Here is an 8,547-nt window from a genome sequence, read left to right as displayed (position 1 = left end):
AGGCGCTTAAGACATTGACATGGAAATAAGCAGCTCTGAGTCCGCAGCTTTGAATGCCTGCCGAGGGCAGGACTAATGAGTAAAGCGTCACCGTTTTTTCATTGCTCATTTTTAGCAGAGCCTTACCACTCTGGTGAAGATTTAAATAGTAGTTCACAAGGCTTAAGTGTTGATATTTTTCATCAGGAACTCTTCCTTTACAAAAACAGTCAGAATTGTACATACAATTAAAATGAGATACTACTTGGCTACAAACTTTGTGCACTTTTGTCTTGTATTTATCTCATGTAACTTAATATTTGGTTTCCAGAGTTTTATGTGGAGAAGTCTGTCTTGGTGTGTGTTGGTACAGAATGAGTGTTTTCTGATTACTTTTGTCTCTGTCAAATCTCTAAATAAAGGAAAAAAGGGAAGCAATACTGAGTGGAACACTAATGCTGTACACCAGTTGCTTGGGCGTATCAGATACAACGTGCCAGTCAGCCCACTCTCCTGAAACATCCCTTAGATCATTTTAATGTCTCTCTTTTTTCATTCTCATTAGTACACTCTGTTGTTCCCTCCACTGCTGCCACATTGTATTACAAGTACTTACACATGAAATCCGCTCTGCTCTCCTGTCACCTCTGGGTCTTTTCCAGCATAAGTACTGTCCGTACATGTCCTCTTCCTCTCTGCTGATGCTTGCTTTGGATTATTTTTCCCCACAATACATTATGAAGCGCTTTTTGGGTGTTTTGGGATTTTTTTTTGGGTAGCATCTGATCAGGATTTCTATCTCGTATCTGAAGTACTCTGAATAATTCAGTCTTACGATCCAAGCACCAAAACTTTCCTATTTTTTTTCTTTTTTATTATCTTCACAGCTTTTTACTTTTTTTAAGAGAATGCTGAGTAATATCAGGTTTCATACTATCGATAGGTGTCCCTGAATAACGTAATGCATTACCTCTAATGCTATTTGACACAAATAGATTAAAGTCTGTGGTGTTGCAGGTTTGAGATGCTTTACCTAAATAGTTTGAAGAAAACTGAGCAGAAATTCTTTATCAAGGCCTAGATTTATTATAATCTCTAAAATAATTTACAATGTGTTCGTGTATGAACTTTCAAATTTGAATGTTTTTTAAAAGCTATGCTTTTTTTACTCTTAAAAAATCAGTTAGCTCAAGCTTTGTAGTCACATCATCAATGCTGAGTGAGAATAAAAATTTTAATCAATTTTTACATAAAGTATGAGCTTTTTACAGTTCCCTGCATTATCTTAACAAAATGAATGAGCTTTCATGAGAAAAATAGTAAGAAGTACAAGATTAAAGTTGATGAGCTAAATCAAAGTGTCCTGCTTGGTTGATTTAAATCCATGATTAAAATCAGTGATTTGATTTAAATCAATCCACCATTCTTTCAGCCAGCCTGAAAGGAACCATTCTTCATTTCCTGTCTAATTAGAATTACTTCTGTAAGATTAGTTAGAATTGTGCCTTGATACAGCAAATCTCCTGCACCCTCTGCATTCCCTGATGTTGTTTTTGGGGTAGAAGACCTTTGTCCTGTTGTTTTCCTGCTTTTCAAATAATAGCTTTAATGAAATGATACTCCTAGTATACTGCTAGCTTGTCCTTTAATAGCTGGGGATAGAAAAATGGGTCTACAATCGCAGCTCACCTTGTCTGTTAAGTATCATTACAGCTGGAAAACTTCTTGAAATACCAGGAAGGGGAGTGATGCTCCCTTGTATCTTTCTGCTGTCTGTCCATTATGCTGGGAGTGACGTTCCTGGGTGACAGGAGAGCTTCAGATGGTGCCACATTACCCTTCTCCACAGGAACAACTGAAAATAGAGGTGCAGAGAGGTAACTAAGTAAATGAGAGGCAGTAGAGCAAACAATGTCTGTTTTTCCATGGCTTCATACCCATCAGTGAGTCCTCTGGAGATAAAGCCGGTGGAGGTTCTCGTGCAAGCTTGTTACCTCCTGGTTAGCCTTGCAAACCTCTCCACAGGGTGGATGCTCTGCTAGCCTGTCAAGTTCAGTTCATTTTGCAGCCTTTTACTCAGCTGGTGACTAACTATTTTTTTTCCTTTTTTTCCCTATTTTTTCCTTTTTTTTCCCCTTTTTTTTCCTTTTTTTATCCTTCTCCCCTTCCCCCCCCCCAATCTCCCTGGCTTCATGATACTTCTGGATATGAAGTATGAAGCTTTAGTGGAAATTGTCAAGTTCTTGGCTTCCTGTGAGAGTACCCATGAGCAGCAGCACAGTGATAAGAGCTTCATTTTCCTTAGGTGAAAAGAAAATCCTCTAACACAGCTCTAAAGGTGTATTGTACAAACTGTATTCCAGTTATTTTTAAGAGTACAGAAGCATCCTATGAGCATTCTTCCTCTGCTTCCATATAGCGTCCCTCCCACAGGAGAAAGTCCTCCACAAACTTTTCCATGGGTCTGCCCACAGCTGCAGTTACCTCACAAACTTCTCTGGTGTGGGCTTCCCATCCGCATGGTGCAGTCCTTCTCACAGACTGCTCCAGTGCAACTTCCCATTGAGTCACGGCCTCTTCGGGGACAGCCACCTTCCTACGTGGATCTCTGCTCCACTGTTAATGTCCGTGGGCTGCAGGAGGGTTGACCTGCCCTCTAGCCATGGGCTGCAGGGGGAACCTCTGCTCTGGCACACTTTCTCCTCCCCTTCCTTTCTTCACCAGCCTTGTGGTCGGCACAGGTGTTCTCCTCACATCCCACTCCTCTCTCCACTGCAGGTTTCTTCTGCTGCTTCTTGCAGAGTTCCTGACTCTTGGGCTGGAGCTACAGCTGGGCTTAGGCTTAAGTTGGGGCCAGGCTGCGTCCACGCTGCCCATGCCAGGGCTGCACTGGTTTGGGCCAGAGCAAGAGCGTAGGCCATGCGCTGTGCCCGTCTTAAGTGCATCATTTTGTAGAGGTGCTGATTGGCTTGGTCTTGATCAAAGGTGAGTCCAAAACTGGAGCCAGAGGAGCTTCTAGCAGCTTTTCACAGGAACTACTCAATAGTCTCTCCCCCTGCTATGGAAAAAACCCACCGTCACAGAAATCTAATACAATGTATTTTTCTCTAAAGTGTAACTAAATAGCAATTTCTGTTGTAGCTATTGTATCCATCCTGAGAAATGGATACCTGAGTGGAGAAAGGAGTGATTTCAGCCTAGTGTGAAATCCAGGACAAAACCAGAGTATTTTACTGCATTTTGTTTGGGCCCTTAAGCTGATTTCTTCAGAAGAAGCCTTCAGTTGTTGATTTTCTTACTTTGATTGGTCTGTGAGACAAGTCCTAGGAAGGATGGTCTTTTGGTAGCCAGACTGGAGAACACAATCCAAAGAAATCATCTTGCCAAATGCTGCTTGCCTGGCCTCCAGCAGTCACGAGAGCTCTGTTCTGCAGCTTCCCTGTAGAAGAAAAGGGTTTTCAGTGAAGCTTCTCCTCCTTTGCTTTTCTTTCTTTCTTAGATTGCACAGCTGTTTAAGAAAGGCATTACCACATACTCCAGGTCTTTGGAGTGCCTAATATCATGAGATATAGGGGAGGCATGGAGACACCTATGAAATATTACTTTATTAATACTGTGCAGAGATAATACTACTACCAGTTCTAAAAATCTGAAAAATTTACCTTTATGATAAAAATGAAAAATGTGTAAAAGCTTGCTTGTACTTACGACAAGAAAACCATGGTTTTGTTAGATAGAGTATAATTTAAAATATGTTACTGGAATTTACATTTTCTAAAGAAGGAGCTGCCAAATCAAATTAGTTTTAAATTCAGGAAACCTCTTGTTGAGGGATTCAGACAAGCCATATGGTACTCTCTTAAAAACATCAAGGCAAGGGAAGTACTGTGTGGGCTTTTATCACATTTTAGTCATTTTGAGAAGAAAATATGTTTTAATATTTTTCTATGTACAAAATGGTTCATATTGCAATTTAATGAGAAAGAAATTATATGTACCTAAAATAGATCTAGATAATGAAAACTTACTTAGATGATTTCAGCTTGATTTAAGGTGCCTTGTTTTGATTGTAGAGTAATTAATATATTGAGGGGTTTTTTTAAATAGCTATGATGGATATTAATTTTATGTTGGACTCATTTCAGTACTGTAGCAGCCAATTTCAGATACTTTTATGGACTATCTAGAGAAGAAAAATAATTCTTGAAGCAGCTGTTGGTGCACAGGATGCAGGTTCAGGTGTGAAGCTACTTTTAGGGACTTAAATATTTCAGCCTCAAAGTAGAACCATGATGCTTATTAAACGGTATCTTAAGATACAAGGGTATAACAAGAATGGTGCTGCAGAAACCCTCTTAAAACTGCAGGCTGGTAGTCTTTCATCCAAATCAAAGCTGGTTTGTGCCAACATGGCTTCATTTAGTGCAAATCTTGCCTGACGGATTTGGTGGCCTTTTATGACAGGGTTACAGCGTTGATGGATAATGGAAGAGCAGCTGAAGTCATCTACCTGGACTTGAGCAAAGCATTTGGCATTGTCCCACATGACATCCTTGTCTCTAAGTTGGAGAGACATGGATTTGATGGGTTCACCACTTGGTGGACAGGGCTTTGAGCAGCCTGGTCTAGTGGGAGGTGTCCCTGCCCATGGCAGGGTGTTAGACTGGATGACCTTTAAGGTCACTTCCTACCCAAACCATTCTATGATACTGTGAATTGTTCATCACTTCTTCCTATCTGTCCCAGCTCTGCTGCAGCTAGCAGCCCTCCTTACCATGGTGTGCAAGGCATTGCATGTCTGCAGACCTTTGCTGTTTTAAAACAAGGATAAGAGCAGTTATGTCCATGGGAAACTGCGTTCAGATTCACTAGTGGAAAGAGTAATCTGTAAGTGAGAAGTTTGGGATTTTTAGGCTCTTGCTGATTTCTTTTAAAAGGTTACGTCTGAGGACTGTTTCTAAAGGCCTAGGTTCACAGCTCTGTGCACAGAAGGTGCAGGTTTCTGTTCAAAACAAGGGATGCTACACCCAGCACCTGGACTGGGTCTCAAAGCCCAAGCTCTTTACTGCTGTCAATTCTGTGGATTTGGTTTATGCTGTGAATGTCTGTCTTTCAGGCTGAATTTGTGTATGAAGTGCATTTACGAACTAAAAAAAGCATAGGAAAAAGTTAAACAAAGCAAGTCATCCTACAAAGCTGATTTGTACCTATAAGGAGCTAAAGGCAGCTGCTGCTTTGCTGGAGGGCAGCTTGGGTTACTCTGGTTAGTTGTTAAGTTTTGTGCTGTGGGGGTTTTGTAGTGGGGTTTTTTTGTGGGGCTCAATTAAGACCAGCCTAAAATTAGATACATTATCCCAAGTACCATCGATTCTCCTCCCATGCACACATAACTCATGCCACACATGTCAAGAGCACACGCACGTGCCATGGCATCCCTCCATTCTGTCAGATAAGCCGATACTGACATTTCTGCAAGGACCCCGGTCTCCTAAAAAAGACTACTTCTAAAGAATAAAACTTTGCAAAGTCACTTTTATCTTCACCGTGTGACATTTGTTTCCCATTAATTTAGAGTAAAAAGGCTTGTTGTCAGTATCAGGGCATTAAAAACATACATCATTCCCTGAGCTGTTCAGACATGGTCAAAGCTCACATAAATAATTCTCTAGCCTTGGTATTTTAGGGAGGGCACCATCTGGCTTCAAAACGGAAAAAGGATTCCAGAACTAATAGTGAGTTTTCAGGACTTCTTCAGAATAATTAAGTATAGGAGCTTTTTTTAAAAAGTATGTGTGCTAATTAGTGCATGTTTTTACAGAAGCTGGAGACAATTAAGAATCATTCTGTTTCCTTGCAATAGACAAAATAAGTTTTTGTCTCTGGGGGCCACATTCTTTGCCCCACTGTGCCATCCTAGCATCACCACCCCCCCTTCCCACTGACACTGACAGGTGGCTTGAAGTATCTGTGAAGTTGTTTTGGCCTTTCAGAAGTGTTTCTGCCAGGTACCCAGCATCGTTGCATTCCTTTTGATCCAGAATAGTGGTTAGGAGGGGCAATAGGTAGTATGTGAACCGGGAATCCCCTTGGGCGTGATGGCTTTGAGAGCCACAGCACAGTGGGATGACTTGACTGACTTGAGAATGCTTTTAGCTTGCTAAAAGCTGAATTGGTCTGTTTCTGGGCCCTGTGTGAATGCTATTTCTCTGCAGAAAACACAAGATGACTTGCCTGTCTTTTATGAAAGAAGTAAGAAACCTCTAATTTACTTTGCAGTACTGACATATAAAGAAAAATGCACACAAAGGCTTTGCCCTTCGGTAGGCAATACATCTGGTGCTGCAATAGCTTGTGTGTTTGGCCAACATATGGGCTGTATAGCAAACACCGCGTCTTCAATGGTTGTTGCAAAGTGGTAATGCTCTGAATACACGGTTAGTGTTGAAAATGGGTAACTAGCAGTGTACAGGTAAAAGCACCTGCCACAAATCAAAATGACGACTCTGGGGACCTGTCTTCTGTGTTCCTGCTCTGGGAGAAGTGGTGACACAGGTGACAGCAACACCTAGATAAGGAAATTGGTACTTGTGGCCCAAATACGTAGGTCAAAACAGCGTGTTGAACTGTACTTAAAAGTGCAGTTGGGCATTAATGCAGTTTACAAGAGCATAATGCACTGCAAAAGCTGTCGTGCTAACCAAAACATGATTGCCTTCTCCGCAGAGAGTTTCTGACAGGTATGTAGAGAAAGCAGCTGACTTTCATACCAAGATACGTGTTTACAGCAGGCTTCAATGACAGCATAAGTGTGGTCACTCTGCGCTGGAAGGCACTCATCAAACTGAAACGGGCTACTCTGAAGGAGTTGTTCAACCAGCCACATCAAAATCTAAAATTACAAACATCCAACTCTGTGCAGCTGCTATAATTTCTGATACTGCTGTTTAGGACTGTGTCAAAAGAAGTGGCAGGTAGTAACCACATTCCCTAAAGCCAGCACAGTGTATTATCTGGGTAGTCAAAATTTCTCTGTTCCTGCAATTGCTGCATGAATTGGAGGGCTCATTGAGCAGGGGTTGGGCTTTGGAAGTAACAGTGGCTCCACAGGGGTCCTGAAGGGCTTCACTGAAGATTGGGCTGGGCCCCTGTGCAGTCGATTGATCCTGCCTCTTCATTATCTTGTAAATAGGTACCGCAATATGTATAATAATACAGAGTATTACTCTATTTCTAGTAGTAATGCTGATGTTTTGTGCCCCAGTCCTCATGCTCTGGGACTATTTGTTCTTGTAGATAAATATGTGCATAAATATTTGGAAGATTGGACTTCTGTATTGCTTCTGTTTACATGCACTAACAGAAACTCTTTGGTACCCTTTTTAATAACTAAAGATAGGCCTTACAGGGTATGTTGCTGCTTTTAAAGTTTATAGCAACACTGTATTTGCAGAAAGCAATGCCTACAGTTTAAAATTTTAGAAAGTAACTAATATATTAATTTTAAAAATTAATAAGGATCATACTTTGCATTTTCTAACCCTTCATGGTTTTCTCCAGAGGGCAGCTGAGACTTACAGCAATTTGTTCAGTAACTGGGCAGTACCTATACATATTAATGTTACATTATATTGGGAAATCATTGTAAGCTGTGAGCCCATCTGCCAGACTTGAGCTGCAGTTGAGTGGTCCTTTCCAGCATTATTTTATATATGCAGCATCATTTTAAGCAAAGGTATTTTTGTAAAAACAATCAAGAAGTAATGCAAAGAAAAATTTATAGCACATCAGATGCTAGCTTATATATGCATGTACATGAGTACATATGAGGAGGAAAACAGACCCTGATATTTGGCAGTGTTTTGTACCATTGCACACATCAGTAATATCCACAAGTGGAAGTGATGGGCACTGAAGTCAAACCAGCCTTACATATTTCTCTATCTGTACATCTGTGTTTCACCATTGAGTATGAGTCTATGTCCTGTTAACTCTTATCTTTTTAGATATAGTTTGCAGTTTGTGCTGCTGACACCCATGTTTATTTTCAGCACACTGGTTAAGACAGACAGGTAAAGACAAAACTTTTAGAAATGAAGGTGATGCTGATTTCTCATTGGTGAAAGTGCACATCTGCTTCAGCTCATCCTCCTACAGCAGGAGACAGTTGCCAGTACCAGGGCTGGCTGCAGGCATCTGTGAAATTTAAAAAGCTGTGTCTGTGAGGAGCCCATTAAGTCTCAAGAGGGCCTCAGAGGAGCTGTCAGTCACTTATTTTGGCATAAATCATAAGGATTTATAGCATTATACTTTCAATGAGCTTTCCCCCACTCACACCTATGTTATTGTGCTATTAGTGAAATGATAGGTTTTGTTTCCAGGTAACAGAGACCTGTTGATGATTTGGTGAGGCTATATTCATCTCATCTGTGTCGCTGTGTCCTCTCCCTTATCAGCAGGGAATGCAGTTGGAAAACAGATGGAGCAGCCAAAAGCCTATCATCAGCTGGGAGGGTGTCCATCTAACCACAGCCACTTGATGGCACATAAAACTGTTACTGTCCATTTACC

Source organism: Mesitornis unicolor, unplaced genomic scaffold (genome assembly GCF_000695765.1).
Source record: "Mesitornis unicolor isolate BGI_N332 unplaced genomic scaffold, ASM69576v1 scaffold26170, whole genome shotgun sequence".
Lineage (NCBI taxonomy): Eukaryota > Metazoa > Chordata > Aves > Mesitornithiformes > Mesitornithidae > Mesitornis > Mesitornis unicolor.
This window is presented reverse-complemented; position numbering follows the sequence as displayed.